Source organism: Schistocerca nitens, chromosome 5 (genome assembly GCF_023898315.1).
Source record: "Schistocerca nitens isolate TAMUIC-IGC-003100 chromosome 5, iqSchNite1.1, whole genome shotgun sequence".
Classification (NCBI taxonomy): domain Eukaryota; kingdom Metazoa; phylum Arthropoda; class Insecta; order Orthoptera; family Acrididae; genus Schistocerca; species Schistocerca nitens.
Genome location: NC_064618.1, coordinates 118,478,831 through 118,505,237, shown reverse-complemented (window position 1 = coordinate 118,505,237; position 26,407 = coordinate 118,478,831).

Sequence of the window (26,407 nt, the reverse complement as noted above, 5' to 3'; positions counted from 1 at the left end):
AAACAGCGTACTTAATGCTAAGGTGTACATCACTTAAAAAACATTTAATGAAATATATAGATGCCAAAATGGAAGCCTGCCATTTTAAACTCTACTGTGCTTATTTCAACTCTACAAAATTACATTTAACTAATTCTGGCATTCGTTGGAGTTGTACAGACACTGGTTATTTCAGTATCTCTAATAAACTAATAAATGGTCGTTAACGGTAATTTCATAAAATTATATGCCCACAGTTATAACATACATGGGAACACGATAAGGAAATCGTAGGATCAACCTGATATTGGGGAGATTTGTTACGTTTTCATGGGAATCCGAAGGATTAACTTTTTCTCAGAGAACACTTAGAAACACAAAGACAAAAAACAAAGAAAAAAATAGTCAGCCTTGGGAAACACGACGCTGATACTACTTAATATCGCCTGTAGTCTTGATAAAGGCTTCCATTCGTTGAGGTAGATGATCACCAAGTACGTTGAAGCAGCCATCCTGGTTCGTTTCTGTGGTGACCTGGACGAGTGGACTCCAGGTACGGTATCGGAAACGACGCTAAACGTAAATGAACCACCTACAGCTTGAACAACATCCTCTCCAAAATTCATTTAGCTGTTGGTGATATCGACGCCTTACATCATTTAGAAAGAGCGAAAATCGTGATTCGTCGGACTATACTGGATGCCTACAGTGAGGTGCTGTCCAGTTACTGTGTTTCTTGCTCCATTGAACAATTGCAGATTTTTCTGCGGTTACCTTCGAAATGTTTCCTCGTGAACTGTTTGGCCTGCATTTACTAACTGCAGCAGTTCCTAAGGACTTTCCAACGGACTGTTAATTACAAGTCGTGACACTACGCTCTCGTCTCTGTTGGTTAGAGTCTTCTTATTACCACAGTTTTTATGCCGCATTGCGAGGCAGAGAATAGAGTGGAAGATCAAGATTGAAATTCTCAGGTTAGGAAGTGTTTAAGACAGGGATGAAGTCTTTCGTACCCATTGTTCAGTCTATACATCGAACAATCAAAGACGGAAATGAAAGAAGGGTTCAGGAGAGAGAATAAAATTCTGAGTGAAACCATATCAGTGAAGACGAAATATTCCAAGGTCTGTTAAAAACAAAGAACAGCCTAATGTGCACAAGTAATGAATTCAGAGTAAACTGAAGAAAGAGGAAAGAAATGAGGACTAGCAGAAATAAGATTCGCCATGACATCAAACCTGGGAGACAAGAAATAGGTAAAGTACTCAGCTAACTTGGGACACACGAAACAATGAGGACATAAACGTCAGAGCATTACGGGCAAACAGGATGTTCCTGGCCAGAAGAAGTCTGCTAGTACCAAACAGTGATCTTAATTTGCGGAGGAAACGTCAGAAGTTTTACGTTTGGAACACAGTTAGGAAAAGAAAGGCGGACTATTGAAAGCTGAAGAGGAAGATAATTGAAGCGTTTGGGATAAGATTTATAGAGGAATATTGAAAATTACGTTGGCTGGTAAGATAATACGAAATAGAGGCTTCTGGTTTCATACCATTCGCTGTAGGTAGGTTCTACAGTCCACAGTGATAAACCAACGATTAGGGAACTGTATACGTGATGTGGTCAGGCGAACGTCCAGATAAAATATTTCATTTCTTCCTTTCTGTCAGTATTCGCTTCGATCCATCTTACTGTGGTGTTTCATGCAATCGGTTGTCACATACACACCACTTCATTGCTATGACTTGCGTCAGCAGGGAAGTCACATGGTTGCGTTGCCAGTAGCCTACCTATGGGCAATCTTATTCCCTTCGCTTATAATCTGCAACATCATGCACGCCGGTCTCTGCCCTACTCATGACTTCATAAGCCACACGGCCTTGATACAACGCTTTCATCATGACAGCACAACCTTTAGTCTACTTTCAGTGACGTCATAATATTTCCACCACGAGATCATCATACCATGCCTTTTATGTTGGAAATATACCAGTCAACACATTTTTGTGTCAACATATCCACATTTAGATCTCTTAATCACGGTTCCAATATTTTACTATCAGTTAAAACGAATCAGTATGTAACTGCAGTGTTCAGAAGTACCCAAACAATTTTAATTTAGCATCAAGCTTAAAAGTACCCCAACGACCTGTGTCATTAATCAAACTACAGAAGATTCATCTAAATTTTATAAATATACATTATGTTCAAACGCATCCGAAAGACTATTTTTTTGTGTAAATTGTCTCTCATGTTGCAAAGCTTAGTTCGATTATTGTACCACACTTTATATAAGCTACAGCCTTCAAATACTTCCACATCAAAATTGACTATTATTTATCAGAACCACATTAGGCAGAATCCTGTCAAGCGCTGAATTTCATGTGTTGGCGTTTAGCCACGATTTCGTGTTTAGATCTTCTGAGCATATTATTCAGTTTCTTTGCGATTCTGTAATAATTTTTTGGTTGTATCAGATTAGTGTATGCAGTTCAGATATACTCTTGACAGTCTTCTGCAAATTTACTTTTATTACTGTTTGCATGATTTTTTCAACGATATATCAATCAAGATTATTCATGCAGCAAATATTCAGATTTGGTTTTCCTTAAATGTAATAGTGTGGACTTGGTGTAACATCGTAATATGAGATTGTGCAATTGCTGTGAATGTGCTTCTGGGAATTTCTGAGAGTAACACATGCTGCAGACTGCTTTGGTGTAATGTGTACATACTAGCACAGGCCATGTCAATAGGTAACATCACGATTCAGCCAGCAGTGATGTCGTTAGCGCTAATTTTCCTGTGCAGAGTTATTAGTGTTCGATCTGTTATAAACCTATTGAAACTCCGTTAAATAATCTGGAAATAATTAATTGTAACCGCGCTGAAGGTGTAGTGAGAAAAAGCTGTAACAAAGTTTCTAATGCTGTATACTGTCCTTCATTAATTTGCCATCATAGTGCCACAATTGAACTAATCTTTACACAAAACTATATTATCAAGAAGACTGAAACAAGTAATTAATGATTTCAAATTTCTCTCTCATGTATACGAGGTTTTTCTGTTTAACTTATGTTCGATAATGCGAAATAATATATTGCAAGCCAGAATCTAGTTTACACCAAGTATATGAAAAGTACTTAATGGAAGTACTTAATTTTATTACTACCTTTCAGAATAGCTGACACTGTTCTCAAATTGTCTGCTACTATTTATACCTAGTAATTTCTGTAGCATGTTATTTAGTTCACATATAAACATTAGCCTGTTTGTTATAAAAATGGTTGCCCAAAGAAGGAGGACTATTTCTCTCACCTGTGATATAATTGCTGCAGCAGAGGATAATCGATGGATCTGTGGTGCAGCAGATGGACCATTGAACCAAAGGAAGTTCGCAATGACGAGCTGATTTCCTTTGTAAATGAATAAATTAACTGAAAGGTGTTAATGATTTAAACTGCTGTTCCTTTGCCGAACTAAAAATAAAGCTTCTTGAAATGCTTGTAACGCTGTACTTCAACTAATTCCACTGGATTAGTTCATAAATAAACATTTTTTTTTCATAAAAATGGACAACATGGCAATAATTTATGTAATGAGATGACAACTTATTAAAGATTTTCATTACAGTACTAAATCAGTGCTTGACCTTCGCAATAAATAACACTGACACTCGATGCAGTGTTTGCAGTCTGTTTATCCCAGCACAAGAAGCTTGCCTCATAGTCACCTTTTAATTAAAAAATTCACTTTTCCGCCCTTTTTAATCGCCTCTCCACTACTTTCAGTTGAGACAAATAACTCTTATCTCGACCACAGGCAGTCACTACTATTGTTCCGAATACTCATATTCCCCTGACGAAAAACCTTGTCATTTCTTTTTCTTCTGATGTCTTGTTTCAATCTTGCTTAGTGATCGGAACATACAAACCTAAATGACTGATTATAACAACGACTGTGACGCAGCTTCAGCAAGACCTTCATTTTGCTGATCCCAAAATTTCCAAAAGTGCTTTCCACTCTCTCAGTTATTCGACTCTCCACTCGAAAGTTTACTATCTGATAATTGTCAACAACTTCCTTCCATAAGAAATGGACTAACGTCTTCAATAACAGAACAGACAAGTTCTCCCTCCCCCAAAAGCTGTCTCTTCCTCCACGATAAAATTATATTGATAATTTTTAACCTGTTAGGCCACAGCACTTTCTACTTACAGTTGGTATTAAACATTGAAATGTCAAGGAGTGTGAGGTACTCTATGGCTACCTTTTGAAAATATTGTATTCTAATTACGTACATTATACTTAAAACATTGAAAACAATATTTGTTTCTTTAGTGATTTCTTATACCAGATCACATAATGGTTTTGAACTTCTCAGTAAAACGTAACCTAATACTGTTAATCTTAGTAGTAAATGTTACTTTCCACAGTAAATGTCACGCTAAGCTTTCAAGTTTAAAAAGAGAGCTGTGAATAAAAGTCAACAAACGTTAACGAAATTATGTTTTTCAAAATTTTTTGTGGTAGTTAAGCAGTGCCCTATTCTCTATTTACACATTACTGAAAACGTCTTCATACTGCGTAGACTGTGTTAAAAGATATTTTCAGGTTCAGGAGCGCGCCATTTAAAAGGAAGTTGTTAATAAAAGTTAAAAACAACAAAGGAAATTAGCTTTTTGTGTATATTTCTCTGTGGCGGGCCTAAAGTATCACCCTCTCCTGGGTACTACATTGGTACTACTATGCTTAAATAAAATTTTACATTATTTTCAACACAACAAAACACATGATTATAAATTAAATTGGATGCGTTTATAAACACATTTTTGCTGTAATTTAGCATTTCCTTCCTTTTGAATGGAAACACAAATTACACTTTGGTCTGCATTAAAACTATATATCATAAAAGGTATCACACATCTTATAGAGGAGAAAATTCTCTGTCACAGGTTGAAGTTATTTGTAAAGTGTAAGAGAAGACTGATGACGTATGTTTCTTTTGACAGGAGAATTTTTGTTAAGTATATAATTATTATATTACTTGAGTTGCCTTGATGATATTAATGTGATTATATTACTTTAAAGTCATGTTTTATTCATTCAATAATGCTAGAGAAACCTTAGATTCAGTGACTTCTAATCAAATACCTCAATGATTCATTACAACGTAGAAGGCATCACCACGCGTTTTCGTGACTTGTTGTTGTTGGTTATGTGGAGATCTTCTGCTACATGTATTATTGTTGCTTTAACAGTATTAATAAATATTTTGTATGCTTATAAACTGTAGGGGTAAATTAATATCTCTTTCTATGTTATGTACATGCAGTCGGAGAATACTTTGGGAATAACTCAGTGTCAGCTTTTTTCGTTTGGGTAGATCCTACCTTACTTCTACACAAGTTCTATGATTTGAAACTTCGGAGCAGGTTGGATTAACACAACTCTTGCTTTCAGAAACTAAAACCTGAGTGACTAAAATTTTCCTGTGTGACGTTGCGCTGTGAATTTCAAGTGGTCATACGTTCATGATTATCTGTAGTTCCTCAGAATGGTTTAAATGAGCTATAATGTACATCTCTTTCTGATTTTGCATTCACATATTTGCTGCTCTACTCCCTACTGTTTGATTAATGGAATCATATTGACAGAAGAATGGTATCTATGCAAGGTAGTATGAGGCCTATGTAAAATCTTAGACAAATTATTGTTCTGTCTCTTCCGAATGTATGGTATGCTACAGGAGTAGTGTATAAACAGTGTAATGATTCAGTTTACTCTGACTTTCTTATTGGTTGTAGTGTGGTGAAACTTCAGTTCTTCTTAACAGAAGATGGGCGTCAAATTTCCTGCGTTAAGGCCATGTTAGGGCTGAAACTGTATTGGACATACATGTGTATTTCATGTTTTTCTAAATTGGATTACTCTTATTTAGTAGTTTTTACTTTAGAGCAAACTCAGAGTGACCAGATGGAGAAAAATACTACATACATTTATGATTAAGTTGTTTTGCAATACTAGTGAGGGTTCATGGTGTATATGGATGTTGTTTTGCGTAGGTGGACTTCTAACGAGGTTAAGCAACTTGATGAATTTATTAGGATTTAGCACTGGTAACGTTGTATAAATATAAGAACTGGAAATTGAGTTTTGTGAGGTGTTTACTTTTTTCCAAGATTCTGTTGATATTGTATGACATTTTACACTTTTGCGAAGTGGATTTAAGTGAATGTCCTACTAAGTTGTTTTTTGTGACCGTGACATGACATTTCCGTTAAAGAATTTGTTGATGGAACTGTTGTACTGGGATACAATATGAATATTGAAATCTGTAACTTATCTTTTGCATCGAATTTAAAGCATATCGTTGTGCGTGATTCGTGTTTGAGAATTTCGTTATTATTGAACAGCAACTGTGCGAATGCTTTGAATATTCATATGGTTACGCATTGTATCCGTTCTCAACTGCTAATTTGATTCTTTTTGAAGAAATACAGTTCTGGAGTTCATGTGGCTTTGTGAAACAAATTATACGGTAACTGATGATGCAGCAAGATCCTATTACCAGTAAGACAGTTATGATTGACAGTGGAGAAAATTTGGAAGTCTCTGGAGTGTACTGAAAATGGTCAACCCCCCCAAAGCCTTTGTTCGTGATGAATGAGACAATTTTTCTGTGTTGTAGGGTACGAATCTGTCTAAACCTCTTGCGGGTGCTACATGCATTGGGATTAATGATTATTGTGATTTGGTTATATTTTTTTAATCCTTGGACGAATATACTGGATCGGAAAATATTTTGTGATCTGGGAAGGCATGCTGTGCTCTCATGTCTAATTCCATTAGGAATGGTAGCATCAGTCGTAACTAATTTGCAGACCGAATTTGGTCTCTGTATGGTCATATTCAGTGCAAACTATTCGAAACTTGTAGGTCCATAGTATAACAACATAACATTTTGTATGAGTTGTAACATGCACTGTGGCGATTACTTCCAACAGATATCTTCACTTATTTGCACAGAATAATTTTGAAATTACGGAAGAGCATATCTTAAGTTCTGGGTGCCTTTCTCTACTAGCAGTGACGATTTACCGTTTGCGATTAATATCAGCATTTTGATAATTTGTTTTTAAGTAGTTTGTGTAGCTGTGAGGAACTTTTATTTTTAAGACTTCCCTCAGTTCTTTTTTGGTCCTTGATTATACTTTTGGTTATTGAGGAACAAAATGTGGTACTATAATTTTACATTTCAGCGTTTGTGGTTCTGGTGTCAGGGTAGTACATCATTTCCTTATTGATACTTGCTTTATTCTCAATCACTACATCTCCACACCGCCGGAGAAAAAACTTGATACATCTGGAAACACGACGTCGACTATGGCCTGATGACGGCATAGGCAATCTGGGGGCAGGAAATATACTGATAACGGTTTAAATGTCCTCCGCCAACAGATAGCGTAGTGGCATAGCTACCACAGTGGCATCTGTTTCTGCCCTTTAATAGGGAATGCTCACTGCCAGGAGGTTTAGTGTATGGCAAACTCGTGAAGCAAGCGGGAAACTATGCCACGGAGACGCACTCGTGCTTTCTGTTGTCAACTGAACGAGTCTTAAAGGAGTCAGATTCTGGCCATCTGAGTGGCGGGATGTTGTTTCGGAGAACTACCACAGAAGTTCGACGTATTGCGTCAGCTGTGCAACGATGCCGGTATCGGTGGTCTCGTGAATAGTCTCACACATCTAGACGAGGTTCTGGACGCCCACAAAGCGCAGACGCTCGCCAGGATCGTCGTACTGTACAGACTGTAGTGGTAGGTGGTACAGTTACCACAGAACAGATAAGAGGGTTTGTGTGCCCAGACGTGTAAACACAAACTATTGCAAACCTGTTATTAGTGGGACTATAGGTCCGCACACATTTAGCCCGTCTTTCACTCACGCCACAGCATCGACGGGTGTAGCTCGACTGGTGTTGTCAGAGATCACTTGGAAGATGGAATGGTGCGCCGTGGTGCTCAAAGATGAAATCAGATTCTGACTGTATGCAAGTGATGGTCAGTTGCGCTTGAGACATTGCCGTGGTGACCGCTGTCTCGTAGAGTGCATTCGTTCTAGACACACTGGCCCCACATGAGGCCTTGTGGTCTGGGGTGCGATAAGCTGCAACTCTCGTTCGTCTTTGGTGCTTGTTAAGGGGACGATAACCTGCGCCCAGTGAGTGCAGAGTATTGTTAAACCCGTTCTTTTGCTGTTCGTGCAACAATAAAGTGATGTATTGTTTGAACCGGATAATATGCATTGCTTCTCGTGAAGAGTAAAACACGTACTACTATGGGTGTTTCAGCGTAGATCGATGCCTCACAACCCGTTCTGTTACTGACATGTAAATACAATCGTTTCATGTAATCCATATGCACTGATGCAGCAATAAATATTGACTGAACTGGAAACGTCTAAAAGTGCGTACTAATTTATTTCCAGCTGTGTATACGGGGCATAAGGTTGTCATACTGAAGCGTGTTCATTAATTTGTTGTCTCCTCACTTTTTGCAATATGGTCAGAATTACTGGAAACCAGAGGGAGATGAGAGTAGCATAATGGGTTGAACTATTGACAAGAATGAAAACCCTACTGCTGTGTGACAACCAAGCACAAGTGTCACTCTGTTTATAGTGGTTCTCGTAGGTGTTGAATAATCAAGTGAAAAATTGTTGACGTTAGTAGTGCTACTGTTTCAATTCAGGAAACAAGTTTTGTTACTGTGACTGGAGTCTCAAGTGGGTCTGAAGTAACTGATCAATTTGAATCCACTGTCACATTTTAAATTTTGCCAGATAACTCTGCACCCACTCTTATCTTCAATATTCGAGTTCATCAGCAGAATATTACTTCATCCCCTCACTTAATTTTGATCAGATGAGGGACGTTTACTGTTGGAGACACTGAAAGACTTCAAGGAAGCAAGTACGATGTAAAAGAACAAAGTGAGAAATTAGATGCACGATTAGAGACTAGTACATAAAAATTAAATCGAGAACTCGGGAGGTACATTTGGATGTACTGGGGAGGACATTTAGAGTAGGTTTAGTGAACTCACTAATTAGATGATGGGAGATTTAGTTTGAATATTATGGGAGAAATACTACTGTTTGACAACAAAATTGTTGCAATCAGAGGAACTTAGGTTAAGTTAAGGGAAGCTTTGGAAGATTAGAATAAATCACTGTAAGATGATTTAATTGCCATACGAGAGGGATATGCAATAGATAAGACAGAGATTGGAAACAGGTTAAGTGCTGTTCGAAGTCAGGAAGTTGTGCATCATATTAAGGAGCAAGCAGCTGGTTATGCAATACTCTTACAAAACTTTAAGCAGAGTGCATAGAAGGGTAATATCGAAAACTTAATTACAGAAAATAAGGAGAAGTACAGGGGACCATTATAAAGATAAAAACTTACAGCTGCGGTAATCCATCTGACTGTTAATGTCAAGCTGAAGTCATACGTCACAGCGTAACCTGGCGTTAGTGTTTCAGATGTTTGCAGTTCACTTATGAGCTTTGTATTGGACAGATGTACATTAATAAGAGAAGATGAGAGTTTATAAAACTCAAATAAAGCTTCCGACTGGGCGGGTCGCTTTCTCACTACGCTTTAAACAATCTGTCCACCTACCAGGATATGCTTCACGTTGTCTTCCCCTTCACTCTGCCTTGCTATATACTGGTTTAGACAACAAACGTAGCATTGACAAAATTCTACTACATATCTATCTCCATGGGCAGCATCTGAATGTTAGACTATCGAACGTTGAATATTGCATGACTCGTTTGAAAAATCTCTAAAATTTCCTGTGAGCTAGTTTATTGTCTTCAAAGCATATTCAAAGCACAGAAAATGGCTATCAAGTCCTTATTTAATATCCCGACGCTAAGAATGCAATGTTACTGACTGTCGCTGTAACACGTTCACACCAAAAAACAGCCAGAAGATATTTAGCGTGACCCAATAATTTAAACGTGGTAATCAGTCACTGACCCACGACTACTTGCGAGTTAACACAGTCACTCGTTCAGTAGTCATATGCGGACGTGCTCGCTATAATGTCTCGTAATCTGCACGAAACACGCCACGCGGAGTTAATAATACACGACATGGAAGGTTCACTTGCCAATATCTCATAAAATAAATCACTCACAACGCCCAAACGTTCACCAAATGCTCAATATTGTAGTTCATTTTCGTCAACGACACGAGAACCGTTCAAACGATCGCATTTCTCCATTTTGGGACAAATTTGATCTGCGCGATTTAACTTACGTGTTTACCAGAAGACAGCTTTTGACGCATAGATCTGATGCACAAAGCTCTACATAAACTCGCGGAAAATGCTGAACTATTGGCTAGTATGATAAGCAGCCAATCAGATTATCTGGAGCACTTCTCTACTCCCGGTATTTCTAATGTCAGCCAATCAGCTCACCAAACGTAATTTAGACTAGGAATCTCGTAATTCCGAAACAAGATAAAGTGCAATGAAAACAAAATACGATACCTTTCTACAAATTAAATTACTAATAAATTTAATACCAACGCCCCTTCTGGATGCCTTTTACTCAATCAGCCTCACACGGACATACTTCATAAATTCCTCTATTACACAACAACTTTCTCACGCTTATATTTTCATAACTTTAGTAAAATATCATTCTGCGTATGTCCTCCATTCACTCTTTCATTCTCTCCAAAACACTCACACATTCAGAACAGAATGAAATAATAATTTTCCCGTGTACCGGTAATTACGTCAGGAGTCCGCGGCAATGAAACTAAAGAAAATTCCATAAAATTAGATTGTATGAACCTATCCTCTTGGTTGTAGTGTCAGTTGAAACTATAGATGAATACACTACAATACCTAAATCGGTATCACACTGTCAGCAAGATTTTTATGTGTTTTAGGTAAAAATTTATATCTCCGAAAGTATTGAAGTTATTGCTTTGAAGTTTTCACAGTTTGGATCTGTTATATATATAGAATTTTGTATACAAACTAGGAAAAATATCGATTGATATCTAATAGTAAGTCTTCAGATTCATAGAGAGTATTTGTAACGTCGAACTATCAGTTTAATAAGTCACAGCTGCAAAATACTAACGCAAATTATTTACAGACGAATGGAAAAACTGGTAGAAGCCGACCTCGGCGAAGATCAGTTTGGGTTCCGTAGAAATATTGGAACACGTGAGGCAATACTGACCCTACGACTTATCTTAGAAGCTAGATTAAGGAAAGGCAAACCTATGATTCTAGCATTTGTAGACTTACAGAAAGCTTTTGACAATGTTGACTGGAATACTCTCTTTCAAATTCTAAAGGTTGAAGGGGTGAAATACAGGGAGCGAAAGGCTATTTACTATTTGTACAGAAACCAGATGGCAGTTATAAGAGTCGAGGGATATGAAAGGGAAGCTGTGGTTGGGAAGGGAGTGAGACAGGATTGTAGCCTCTCCCCGATGTTATTCAATCTGTATATTGAGCAAGCAGTAAAAGGAAACAAAGGAAAAATTCAGAGTAGGTATTAAAGTCCATGGAGAAGAAATAAAAACGTTGAGGTTCGCCGATGACATTGTAATTCTGTCAGAGTCAGCAAAGGACTGGGAAGAGCTGTTGAACGGAATGGACAGTGGCTTGAAAGGAGGATATAAGACGAACATCAACAAAAGCAAAACGAGGATCATGGAATGTAGTCGAATTAAGTCGGGTGATGCTGAGGCAATTAGATTAGGAGATGAGACACTTAAAGTAGTAAATGAGTTTTGCTATTTGGGGAGCAAAATAACTGATGATGGTCGAAGCAGAGAGGATATAAAATGTAGACTGGCAATGGCAAGGAAAGCGTTTCTGAAGAAGAGAAATTTGTTAACATCGAGTATAGATTTAAGTGTCAGGACGTCGTTTCTGGAAGTATTTGTATGGAGTGTAGCCATGTATGGAAGTGAAACATGGACGATAAATAGTTTGGACAAGAAGAGAATAGAAACTTTTGAAGTGTGGTGCTACAGAAGAATGCTGAAGATTAAATGGGTAGATCACATAACTAATGAGGAGGTGTTGAATAGAATTGGGGAGAAGAGGAGTTTGTGGCACAACTTGACAAGAAGAAGGGACCGTTTGGTCGGCCATGTCCTGAGGCATCAAGGGATCACAAATTTTGCATTGGAGGGCAGCGTGGAGGGTAAAAATCGTAGAGGAAGACCAAGAGATGAATACACTAAACAGATTCAGAGTAAGTACTGGGAGATGAAGAAGCTTGCACAGGATAGAGTAGCATGGAGAGCTGCATCAAAGCAGTCTCAGGACTGAAGACAACAACAACAATGTGTAACGTATGCAAGTACAAGGGCCCAGTGGCCGACGTCGGCGTTAGAACCCAAATCCGCTCTCCTCCTGGTCGCACGGCAAGCTACGTTTACAATGCAAGATGACAACTCATAATTATTTGTTACAAGCTGGGTGGGAGAGTTGTAAGGTATTATTGTTTCAGCAGAAGCCAGGTGTCAAATGAAGAGTTTAATTGAGACGATGAAGGTAAACCGAACCTAAACCTCATTATGAGAGGTGGTGGACTCCTCGAAGATGGAAACAATTGAATTGGGAAACCGTGAAAAGAGGGGGAATGCCAGGATTTAATTACAAACATTTCCCGTTAGTATACAAATCTGAAGTATTTGGTAATACGTAAAATCACATTAATTTCAATTATTGGTTAGAACAGTTCCATTTTTTTCTTCGTATAACAGTTGTTCTCAATACTGGATTCCTTTTTAGGTATTCATAGGACTTGAAATTGCGGGTCACGTGAAAACTTCTTCACTTATTGTTGTCTGCGTACTAATCTGAAGCAGCTGAAGGTAGAGAAAAACATGAAATACTAATGACACAAAATCTTAATGAATGGAATTTTACAAATCATCACAATTCTTTTGTAGTACGCTTTTGAAATAACCGTTTCCATATAATTCATGCAATTCAAGTGAACTGATTCACAACTGCTTAATGAAATTAACTTCACAATTATGGCAATTCGTTGTTGCTGGAAACTGCACAGATGACCTCAAAGTATTTTGAGTTTACTGTAGGAGCTTGAGTGTGAGAGCTGGGTGGGAATCCCACCAACGAAGAAGAACACATCAGTTTCATTATTTGAATCCCAGGACAGAGTGGATTCATTAGTACGATTGTTCTGGCGTAACCACAAGCGCCAGAACGAAGACGATGATGCGGAACACAAGAGCAGAGAAGGCGGTGAGGAAACGGCGGCCAAAGGTGCGCGGAATTGGACCGCGCCAAGTCAACACCGACACCTGGAATAAGGGAACACAAGAGACACTCCTTCTAGCTTCTGCCACGCAGATCGTCACCGGGTCCCGGACGTTAGTTATCAGTGACGTGTGTCAACTTGCCTGAACAGTTCATATATCAAGGACTCTAAATAATGTAGCTTGCGACTACTATTTGTAAATCTCCAAAGTGAAGTATAGTCAATTGCTTTGTAGAATTAAAACTACTAATATTATTTGTTCGAATAATGTATAGCATCACGAGAACGCTGCATCCCTTAGGCACCCAACTAGCGACGAGTGAGCAAGACCCCACATTGTTTCCACGGTCAGCATATATACTTAACTTTAATATCCAGGCACCGCCATTATCTTCAAAGCTATTTTGGTGATGCCGATTAGAAAGGCTAGTACCACCTTGTGAAACAGACGTTAGTTTATTTAGAAAACGTTTGGAAATCACACACATGTTAGATTACGTGTTCGATAATAATCTTACAGAACGAGAGGTCTAAAAAGCGTACGTGATATTAGATAAAATACGCGACAGATGAGAACTGTGTTTTGTGCTGGGACTCGATCCCAAGCCATTACGTTTGCACAACTGGACAGCTCAACAATAGAACATTTCACAAGAAATGCAAAGTTCCAGGCTAAAGTCTTGTTTCCGGTCTTCTACCTAGCCATTGAATACGAGATCAGTTGCAGAATAAAATGTTCACCGTATGATATTTCTTGAGTTGCAGTAACCCATGAAATGTTGTTAGCTGGGTACATGACAGCTACAATGTGCAACTGTTTGACTGAAAGGCTGCCTGGCCTTGGCAGCAACTGACAATATCAGCTGCATAATCAATACCTTTCCCATTTGCATTCCGTTCAATAAGTACCAGTTACATTATTCATTACAGGCAGAATTCTCTCTGCTGTTTTGTTAGAACCGGTGTATAAAAACGAAACTTCCACAGTTCTGGTAAATACAAGATATGAATACAAAGGATTAGCTCATTTACATCGCTATGATTAACTACCAAAGATAAAATTACGTCCTCAAATGATTTCCCTTGTTTTCTTGTCCATTCTCTTTTCAAAATCAATGCTGCACAGTGCCTTAAAATAACTGTGACGTCATGTGTCTGCACTTAATAGGGACGGAATAAGGAAGAAATCGAATCCATTTGGCAGCGCGGACCGAGTACAGAGCGCCTCAAAAATACCAAAAATTTTGGAACGGAATTTCGCACTTGTTTCCTCACACCGTGTCTCACTGAACGTAAGCGGCTTTACAGTTCGCGGTTCTGGGTACCAAATAGGTTTCCATCCCTGATGAATTCACCGTTGTCCACATTCACTCATGTCATGGCATGTGGCACTTCAGACATTAATCAAAGCAATAATAACTGGGATAGGGGATGGATGGGGTGGGAAGGGTATTTTATGCCCTTGTTACGATAATATTGTAATCTTGTCGATTACTTTGTACTTTAAATCTTTGAAGAAACATTTGTTTCTTTTAATTAGTTCTCTTACCAGATTTCATAAATGTTTTAATTTTTTCAGTTAAACGTAGCCCTATAATTTGTTTCTTAGTAGAAGATGTCACCTTCCCAGTGAATGTCATCTTCAATATTTTCAAGTTCAGAACCCTACTTACACATCAGTATCTCATTAAAAAGTTTGTTGTTAACACGTTAGCAACAATTAACGAATTTTGCTTTTGCCCCATTTTTTAAGGCGTGTATGAAGCAGCGCTCCTGGTAATGAGGTTTGTGGGAAATACGTTTGTGTCGCTGTGATTCTACTAGGAACCTGATTGTAGAATGCCAGAACACTCGTAAAATGTCAAAAATCCGCAGGCAAAGCAATCACAAATCATATTCTGGAGTGTCATAATACTGATAAAATGTCAAAATTTGTAGACAAAGCAATCACAAACCATATTTATGGCGAATGTCACTGATACGAGAAAGCACTCAGTGAGAAAACGTAAGTCACAAGAAATCCACTGTTTTACTCGCTATAAGTCACTTTGTATCTTTTTGTATTAGGCTAAAAGTTGGGAGAAGCTATAAAAACAAAATAAAGTAACAACAATTAGGTTAACATACTAGGATAACGTTCTCTGCTCAGTTACAGGGCGTAAATGAAATGGAAAAGTCCGTGGTATTTTAGTCACTTAACCTGAACAATGACGTTGTACATTACATATCCTCTTCAAAAATTACTCGCTGGTACCATTGTGTGCTGTAAATAGGTCACATTCACTTGAATTTGAATCCTTTTCAAATAAAGTTTCTTTCCAGGTGATGATATTTCTTCATAATTACGCTTGTTTTCCAAACATTAAATTTATAATTTATCGGTTTTATTATTATCTAATATAGACTGTCAATGGCAAGGAAATCGTTTCTGAAGAAGAGAAATTTGTTAACATCGAGTATAGATTTAAGTGTCAGGAAGTCGTTTCTGGAAGTATTTGTATGGAGTGTAGCCATGTATGGAAGTGAAACATGGACGATAACTTGTTTGGACAAGAAGAGAATAGAAGCTTTCGAAATGTGGTGCTACAGAAGAATGATGAAGATAAGGTGGGTAGATCACGTAGCTAATGAGGAGGTATTGAATAGGATTGGGAGAAGAGAAGTTTGTGGCACAACTTGACTAGAAGAAGGGATCGGTTGGTAGGACATGTTTTGAGGCATCAAGGGATCACCAATTTAGTATTGGAGGGCAGCGTGGAGGGTAAAAATCGTAGAGGGAGACCAAGAGATGAATACACTAAGCAGATTCAGAAGGATGTAGGTTGCCGTAGGTACTGGGAGATGAAGAAGCTTGCACAGGATATAGTAGCATGGAGAGCTGCATCAAACCAGTCTCAGAACTGAAGACCACAAGAACAACAACATTATCTAATTCATTGCTTATGATGTTGGGCCGCATGTGTCTTACCGGCACAGAGTAACATTATTCATTCACGACGTGCCTCTCGTATCTCTTAATTGTAGAATCTCGGTTGGGCAATTTTTCTCCGCAATCATTGAACCCGTGATAGCGATTCAACTGATCCACGACCCTGACGCTACACCTATGGGTTAATGTTGGCAGCTGTACTTGATATTCTTTGTGGTTTAATGTTCCATTCACATTATATTAACGTTACGATTTAATTTGGCAAACGGCATGGAATTTAGAGCATGTCTCTGTTTCATATACTTCGACTCAAATCTCGTTTCTGGACATGTAGTAGAAGACCTTTCATTTCCTGCATTTGCTGCCAGCTACACTCAGAATTTCAAAGAGCATCGGAGATGGAGGAGATATGGAGAAACGGAGGAGGGAGTCCGGTGGGAGAGCCACCTGCGAAACAGGACCTCAGATTAATGGCAAGCGAGCAAAACGCAGACTGCAGACAAAACAACAGGTCAGGACAAGTAGAAACAACCTAGACGACATCGAGACGCTAATCGAAGCGTTTGCCAAAACTCCGCTTCCCTGGAATTTGCCTGCCCACGGTAGTGGAGAGGAAAATCCAGGACGCGACCAGTGAGAGCAACGTGGTAATCTAACAGTCCTAGTACAGCGAAAATAAGTCCGATAATGTCAAGAGTGAGCATTGAACTGACCGGCTGTACGGTAGGTGGCCGCCTATATGCCAACGTGAAATGCTATTGGCACCCTATACGAGCACGTGGAACGTTATTGATCACCCTATTCACGTGACGAAAGAATGGCGCTCTCGCCGTGCAAGCAAAGCCCTGGACGGTAGCGCCTAACGGTGATGTAAGTCCATACCCTCTGGTTGTCAGTCAGCCTCCGTGACTCCCTATAGCAGAATATTATAGCCAAAATTGTCAGGAGTTGTCTCTAAATTTACAAATACTACAAAAGTAAGTTTTCCCTCCTCCAGTCTGTCTTCTAGCCCTTAATCGCAGTCGTGAGTACTTCTCAGGCAACTACAGTCTCGCTGTTCCGTGGACCGCGTTTAGGACGCGGGAAAGATACGTAAAACCACCATCTAGTGCTACTATTTGCATTTAGTAGCTACTACGTATTCATTCTTCTGTTATACATAAATGGTAACGTATGTACGAAATACTATTTCGGTGCTGTGGCAAAGGCGTATTCATAATGCACTCAATATTCTGATCGAAACTTACAGTGAGGACTGATGAACAATACGTGTAATGATAAGGAAAAACACAGCTATGTGCCAACGTCGTTTACGACGGTTTTAACAATATTTAACACTCTTTTCATCTACAGTATCACAGATACACTCTCTGTTATTATAGTGGGCTATAATTAAAGGTTTTCACTTTCCACATCCTCTTCTATGGAGTGATCCACTGTTGACATAAGAATTACTGCTATTCCTTTCCTAGGCACGTGGGAAATCAGCGTGATCCCCGGAAAGGCAACAAAGATGCCGCAATTTACATGTCGTTCTTTCGCATTGCTCCCACTATGATCGACCCATTTTTCCACAGTAGGGCTGCGAGTTCGACTGACACATACCAGTTATCAGCGGTAATATTTCATTTATGTATGCTGTTGACTTGCACAATCTGAGGACTGCCTGAGTGGGAACGGCGTATTTGTTCTCATCTGGGAAAAGTCCTGCTCCATTGGTACCTTTTCCACAATATAGATAGGTGTTGAAGACATAATTACCCCTGAAATCGGCAAGCCGTTGAAGCTTCAGTCCATACTTCGCCGGTTTAAATGGACCGTCCTCTAAAGCAAATTAGCATTTCATCGACTGTAGCATTAGTCCCAAGAATACAGGAGCGCTGCGAATTTTCATTAAACTTATGTAGAATGTTTGTTATAACTGCTGTTGGATTAGAAATCTGAAGGTCTCACTTTGCGTTGGAGAAAGGCTATTTATGGCGCGTGGTATTAAAGGATGGTGTGAGAAAATATCCAAAACTGGTATGAGCAGTACAGAATTTCCTAGTTCTGAAGTAGAGCAAAGAGCTCTTGCAACTGTTGGAAAAGGTGCAAAATGCGCGTGGGCTGAGGATTTTCAGGACATGTTTGAAGAGTTGAAAAACGTTTTAACATGAAATTCGATCTTGAATTTTCTAGGCTTTCAGAAGAGGTCTATATTACGTTCTGAGGCATCTGACAGTGACAATGCAGATGGTGGAATTCTACACCACACGGTCATTGAAACGAGGGATTGCGCTTAGTAAATACTCAAACACGTAAAGAGTGTATGTTTTAAACTACATAGCACACATAAAAAAAGAAGAAGTCACTTCTAGTTAGAAGCTCTTAAAAAATTCACAAGTGAATGACGTAGTTTCATGTGGTGCTGAAGCGATAGATGCTACCGCCTAACAAAATAAGTTGTCTATAAATGCTTGTAGAGACGCCCTTGCTTTTCCTGCAAAAGGAGACACTTTGGTAGTAGTACTCGCATCTGGGATGGGCATCGACAAATGGGATGAGGATATACACTCTCATAATGCATCTATCGGCTTATGCAAGTCAGTGTTATCTGCCTGCATCTGTGCCATCTGGATGTAAATAGGTCTGAACAATTCCATAGTGGTAAGATTTTTATTCCTGGTTCACTAAGTGCAAAGCCTGTGCCCGCCACAAAAGAAAAATGCAAGAAGAAAGGACATAGGATTAATAATACATTTACACGTCTTGCTGCAGATAGTTTTAATCCTTGTGTCTGAGTGCCAAACATGATCGTTCTCTTCATTCTCTGGCATAATGTCCAGGCCTCACCTATTTAAAACAAATTAATGTTGACGGTTGGTCACGCAGGGCAGTGCAACAATAAATTACACCGCGTGCACCCAACCGAGAGCAAACCGTCTCTGTTTCTTTAATGTGCGCCCTAAAGACATTAAATCACTGCATCCACCTTATCCAGTCGAACCTTCCATCCAACCCTCAACTTCAAACGATTAGACACTGTAAAGCAATCACATAGAAAAAATGTTCGTTCCCAATCACCACAATCAAATGACTAATGTGCTGCGACGTCGCTCGTCGTAACTGGCTTTCCTCTGACACCATATCTAACGGTATTGGCAATGCGGACACCATTACCATTTGGGCTGGCCACTTCTGTTCCACGAGGTCGGGTGCGGGGCTGTGGGCTGTGTTGTGCTGGAAATACAGCCTCGTGACGCAGTGGCTGTGCATAACACGCCCAATGCGCAGATATTCTGCGTTGTTTGTAGGATCTTTAAAGTCGACTGTAGTGCGGGGGAAAGACATCCTAGAGGGGGGGGGGGTCTTCCCTCGGTGTACAGGTTCCATACATGGAACCATAAATTCTAGCAGCAGCCTGCAGACCAGCGGTTACTATGGTGGAGCCGTTAGGCGACGTTGAGATTGCTTTACCCACAAGGGATGTTCGGGCACCAAGAAGATGGCGTCCGCTGTAGGCGGGACTTCAGTTATCAGACGTAGTGGAAATGCAAGTGCCGTTAATAGCTGAGTGGCGGGTGTTTACAGTCGCTCTGCTCAGCTAAGTCATGACAGAAGCTCGCCTCTAGGTACGTGGTGGTTGTAGAAGTGCAGCACTGAGCCATGACAAGCGTAAACATAGCCCAAAGTTACGCTGGACATAGTTGCTGCAGCACGCTGTCAATAGTATTTTAGCACCCGACGGCAAGGTTTCGCAGGAGTCTCACCTATACAACTGTCAATGTGTTTCAGTTGTTGTCGCAGCTAGTCCATGATGACCAGCTTCAGAGCTGTCAGCGAAGGGGAAGCCAAATGCAACACTTGAACAACCTATACGTTGTAAAATATAAGATAAAAGTTATGAAGACGTAGTAAGTCTATGTAGCTGACAAGGCTATATGGCTGTAACGATCCGAAATTGACACTACTTTCTACGAGTCGAAATGACTGCTGTAAAGTTGGTGGTTCTGGTGTGACCATTTCAGTTGTTTTGCCGAGATTGTTAATACCCACCGTTTACGTCATTTCAGTTGTATGATATCAATATTTACATACTTATTTAGCAATCATTCTTCTGCAGAACTTGTAACGAATTGTAAAGTTATTTGGCACTTATGCACGATGCATTTCAACAACTTAAAGCTAACTAGCTTTTCGTAAGTTGGAAGCTGATTATGGGATCAAGTCGTATTTTCTCAGTTCGAAACACTATACCCTCAACTAATCACTTTCTCCTACGTTTTACATAAATCACAATTTTACCAGAAGTCGTGTACTTAAAAATCGTGATTCTTGGCTTCAATGAGAACACCTTGTCGTTTATGTAGTTTGCCTGGTCAGTTTCAATTCAATATAGTATATAAATTCAGTATTACTGCTCAATATTTCTGCTTTCTCAAGCCAGTTACTTCAGTTGCGTACATGAAATTCGATTAATGTTTTCTGTGACGCCATCTTGTCGTCCCTTTTGCCAATAACTCATTGTATCTTTAACGATTACTCACTGTACGAACAGTCAAACAAATCAATTATCTACAGCTCTCTCACTTCATTAGTAGTAAACATTCCACTCTGTGTATGTATGACTTTCTGGTGCAGAAAAATATGTTTAGATGCTGTTTGCAGACGGCAAATTGCTATGGCAGTTTTTCCAGTGTATTTATTCAGGTAACAACGATATTATTGTGTAGTATATGGTAACGATGCCCTACTCCTTTTTCAGTAGTACATGTTGACTTTTCCTTTCAACTAAATTATAATTCATTTGCTTTGATGTGACACTGGAAGGCCGCATTCGAATCCCAGTTTTGTAATTTCAGTCATCAGGTATCGTCCTAATTGCACAGCATTTCATTATGTGCTGAACGTATCCTGATTATATGCTTCTGGTAGGGTTTTATGAGTGATTACCTACTGTGTGATGTTCAGTTACGTGAGCTATGCATACCCATTTTCAGTTGCACAGATTTATCTAGGTCTGACATACTAGTTTACTTTCGTATTGGAAGTTTGTTCCGTTGGTATTTAATAAAAATTTCTCTGAGTTTCACTACTTTCAAGGGGGAAAATCGTTCGTATTATTCTTTTTACCACACTTACATGTACAGTAGCACTTTTCACAATTATAGTATTTAACTACGAAATTTTTCTAACAAATGTAGCTTTTTGTTTCCAGGATGAAATTTTCACTCTGCAGCGGAGTGTGCCGGCGGAGGTACAGCCTGAAGTAAAGCTGTTAGAAGCGGTTGGGAGTCGTGTGTGGGTAGCTCAGATGGTAGAGCACTCGCTCGCGAGAAGTAAAGGTCCCGAGTTCTAGTGTCGGTCCGGCATACACTTTTGATCTGCCAGAAAGTTTCGAAGTTCCTTGTTACTTGTTTCGGTTTGATAGTGTGAAATGTGAACCACTAATACCAACATGGCGTCCGATCAGGAAAAGTGGCCAACGTAGCCACTTCTTCCAACAATTCATTTTTAATCTGTTTATTCCAGTAAGAATAGTTACACCCGGTTATCTTACATAATACTATAGATTGACTACTCAATCCTTTTTCATACGAAGCTATCATACGTCATCTAATCATTTAATCACTTAATCATTTAGAATTAATTAATGTTATTTAAAATCATCTCTGTTGTGTTATACTTCGCCTACTACAAAAAGATGATGGAAAACGGTCTGCAGCAGCCACCTGGCTTTCTTTCGCATATTAGAGCATCACGATTCCTAGATAATACGTTCAAAAATCAAAGAACGGACTTGGTTCATCCGTTTTCGTCAAGTATGTTTCCCAATATGTTTTATCAAAGTTTTAAGGTCATGTTTTTTAGATATGTGAAATTGGTACCTTCTCATTATTTTGCAATTTATAATTTACAGAATGTATATTGTCTGTCATTTGTATTCGGCTGAACTTCACCTTATAGATCTGAAAAGAGTCATCATGGATCTAAATCGACTGTTTCAGAACAGTTTTCTTAGAAGCAATAGAAGGAAACACAAGACAGAATGAAAGTTCGAGGCGGGTCTCGAAGGATGTTCAAACATCCTAAAAGTAAAGTTGACTACTCATGAAGTTGTCAGTTCTTGGATACCCACCTCCTCTCGTGCTTCCATGAGTTTTAGGCCGAGTGCTCCTTGGCCAATGTCAAGCAGTTTCTCACAGTTAAGCTGTTCCTGACGTCGTCCTTACATCGGCGGGACAACGGCTGTAACGTCACTGGCGCTGCGTCCATCGCCATATGAGGTGATGTTTTCGTCCTGTGTAGGCTAAGAGTGTCCCACCAACTTCTACACGGTTTTCACGTTCCGCAGCTTACATAAAAATGGAGTGAATATGGTGGCTGAAACTTCGCTGTCTAATCTCTGTCTCTTTATGTCTCTATTATGCACTGATGCGTCATTAATCGGTTCTTAGTAATAATATATAAAGAGTGTTTTAGATAGTTTCTTGTTTCTGTCACGTTTTTGAGAATAACTGCAGCATTCTGCAGCTCTGGAAGCAGCACAACATGGATTCAGTGTGCAATTTACTTGGCAATAATCCGAAACCTGTGCCTTAGCAAGTATTATTATTTAACGTCCAGTTTTAATGAAACGATCATAAACTATTTTGCTGCGCAGAATGGGGAGACGTGTTGATTTCATCTATAAAATTAATTAAGCAAAATTTGTATAAATTGATTATGAAAACCAGCTTATTTATTTTAACTACCTATTCAGACTACCAAATGAAATGCTTAAAAATGAGATGACTTTTTTCCTATACTTTAGTACAACAAACCAAACACAAAAACGACGCGTTTGGAGAGAGCGTTAACATAGTTCATATCGAAACTACATCCTTCCGTACTAGACAACTCTAATTACGAAAATAAACAAATACGATATCGTAGGACCGTAAATAAATTAACACCGGGAAGGTAGATATGCTTCCCTCAGCCGATCACAGAACAGGGCTTGTAACTTCACAGAAACATCATTGATCTGTGCGGTGAACTCATGAATGCTACGTATAGGAAAAACACAAAACATTAAATGTCTCTAGTATAGGTTTGAAAACACAAAACATATAACATGCAGTGAAGAAAACGTACATTTAATTAAAGATAATTCGTCAAAACGGGTCCTTTAGTACGATTTGTTGCTATAAAGTCTCAGGAAATGTGATATCAGCAGATAAATGTGGTACCTATGGACCTTGCCATGGAGTAGGCTTTTGGTGGTATTTTGAATTTAATCATGAAACGCAAACGAGATGCAGTTGCAAACTTTTGACTAGATTGTTATATAGCCTGACGCCCCCTTCTTTCCTTCTCCCCCCCTCCCCACCCCTTTTGCTGTCGTGACCGACTGATCTATAAAGAAGTAACCCGAGTTCTACGATACTGCAGATCGCTAAATGTCGCAACCTCCCCATCATGGAAACCACGATCCGCACCTGAGCCCCGCTATGGTATGGTTTCACACTGTTCTCAGTTGCAAGCAGTGATTTTTGCTGTCGTCCTTTGACCAGTGTACCTTCTTTTATTCTCCATCCCAGAAACCATTAGATTTCATGATGACATTAGCTTCAATGAATGCAAATGTGTTTCCATTTTACAAAACATTTTCATCCGCCTCAGAAGAGGTAGACACTTCAGCTTTGTCATAATACATATATCTGTCACTTTAAAACTGTAACTTGTTACTGGCAAAAAGGATAAAACTATTGATAAAGTAATATCACATTTTAATGCAGCAAGAACGAAAAATTATAGTAAACATCCTTTCATTAATATCAAGTACGTTTGAAAATAGCGACAAAATTTTGTGAAACGTTTAATGGCAATAGGATTAAATTTCGATGACATCAATTTCACGTAATAATTTTCAAACATGAGGCTAAATTATGTGCGCAAAGAAAAAAATTACCACATCATGGAAACATGTTGAATGATAAAGGAATTAAACAAATGAAAAGGAACCATCTACTTAATTAAAAATATTTGTGACACTTTAATGACTGCTGACATTCAAATAAATGGTCATAGGTACATTTCATTAACAAATGATATAATAAGTGCTATTTATACAGTGATACATACTGTTGCATTTGGAAATCAGATACGTGCATGAAACTTTTGTTAGTCTGAAAACCAAACAAAGAGACAAGTCTCAGTTTTTTGTAATAAATGTACTAAGAAATACTGTCTGAAAGCTATTCTCAGGACACTTTTATAAATTAATTTAAAGCAGTGTATTAAAGTAACAATGTCATTAAAACAAAATATTAAAGACGTTCGTATATAGAGATACAGTGGTTTGAAGCACAAGCTGAAATGAACCGTTGTGGAAAGTTTTCACACAGATCTACAGACGAATGTAACTGGTGTTACAAGATGGGTTTTGGTCAACTATGTAAGAACAAAGACAATGTTGCTAACACAGATATAAAATTTTCTACCGACAAGCAGCAACAATTTTTATGGTATACTTTCACTTTATAACAGGAACAGCGATGCATGAACTGAAAACTAGTTACATCTCCATTTATTTAGTTTCATATGTTGGCCATCGATCAACAGAAGTTTAACTCACAGTAGAAACTGTGTGGTAGGAGCAGGTGGGGCGGTTGCTAGTAGTTCTTCAAAACTGTAACGACAGGTTAAGTGGCTTGTCCTCATGAAATGAAAGATACATCTGGACCACATTCATAGATTACTGTTCCACAAAGAATCTTGGAGAAAGTGATAGTCAGCAGTAGCACTTAATTCTATGACAGTGACAATAACTGAGCTGTGAAAATATCAACACTTAACTTACTATTATTTGTATTTTCTTGTGGAGTATCTTTCAAAACCTCAGTGCCTGTTGAACTTTGCTATAACTTGAAAATGTGCGTTCACCACATCAATATGAAAGTCGTGGCCACTTTTTACTTACATAAATTCTTTAATTCCGTTAGGCACCTCTATCTATAGGAATACATAATATAGACATTACTAAATTACACTGTTTTACAAAATCAGCAGAAGAATCTCTTATAATGGGTGTCACCATGTCTTATTATCAATCCTGAATTTGAGCCATCTAAAGATAAAATGCTGAGTGTTACAATTTCTTATTACCACTCGTGAATTTGAGTCAGCTGAAAATAAACATCGAGGACATTTAACTTCAAATGAATTTAATGTAGCTACCTATCTATCAATGAAAAATCAAAAACTTGGTTTACAGCTTTGGTAAAAGAGCACTTGGTCCTTAGAATCGTTTAAAGTTAGTCAAACTGAATGACATTTGACTGAGGAATCCATCTGTAGGGCAAAGTACATGTCTGCAAGCATGTCCTTGAGTTGTGTCTTCTTAATATCAGTAAAGAGATTCTCACAACTGAAATTAGCTGAAGTTTGTTATTTCAATAGTAAACTGATGTTCTCTTCCTAAATGCTGTTAATCTTCACAACTGCTGCATTCAGTGTTGGTCAGTAGTTTCTGTAACAAATTTAAAACCCAGTTTTAAGCACTTTATCGTTGATGATACACTATCCCATAAAAAATACAGTATCTTAGATGTGAAATCAGTACACATTTCTTATTGGTTGTGAACGAGACATGATGAATGATTTTTGTTGTGTGTAATCACATGTAAGAGGGAATGGTCTACCAATACCATATTTTGGCGGTAACTGCTCACCAAATTTATGCTGCAATTATAAACATAGTGCCATAGGCTCAAGATATAGTGAAGCATGACCCAGTGAGAAGACAGATGTCTAATTACACCAACATAGTATCTGTTGATTGTGTGTAAGGACTAATGTCTTGCGGAAGACATTTCCACAAACACCAATGTTCATGGCTTCTTTCGCCCAGATTAGTGGACAGATTTTAAATCAGCAAAGAAACAGCCTGGAACATCACCCCACCTCTAACATTGTCGCTAATACGAACAGAAGTTTGACACACAGAATGAAGTGATTCTGCATCCCTGGCTAAGAATTAAGCTCGTTGTTCAATGCAAAGTTATTCGTCCATCGAAAATGTCCGCTGAAGTCAGCTGAGTAGGTATCACTAATTTACAGGCTCAACATGATTGCTTGACAGATGGATTTCACTGAAATTCAAGCTGGCTGCTAATTGCCGTGAGTGCCTGTTTGTGTACA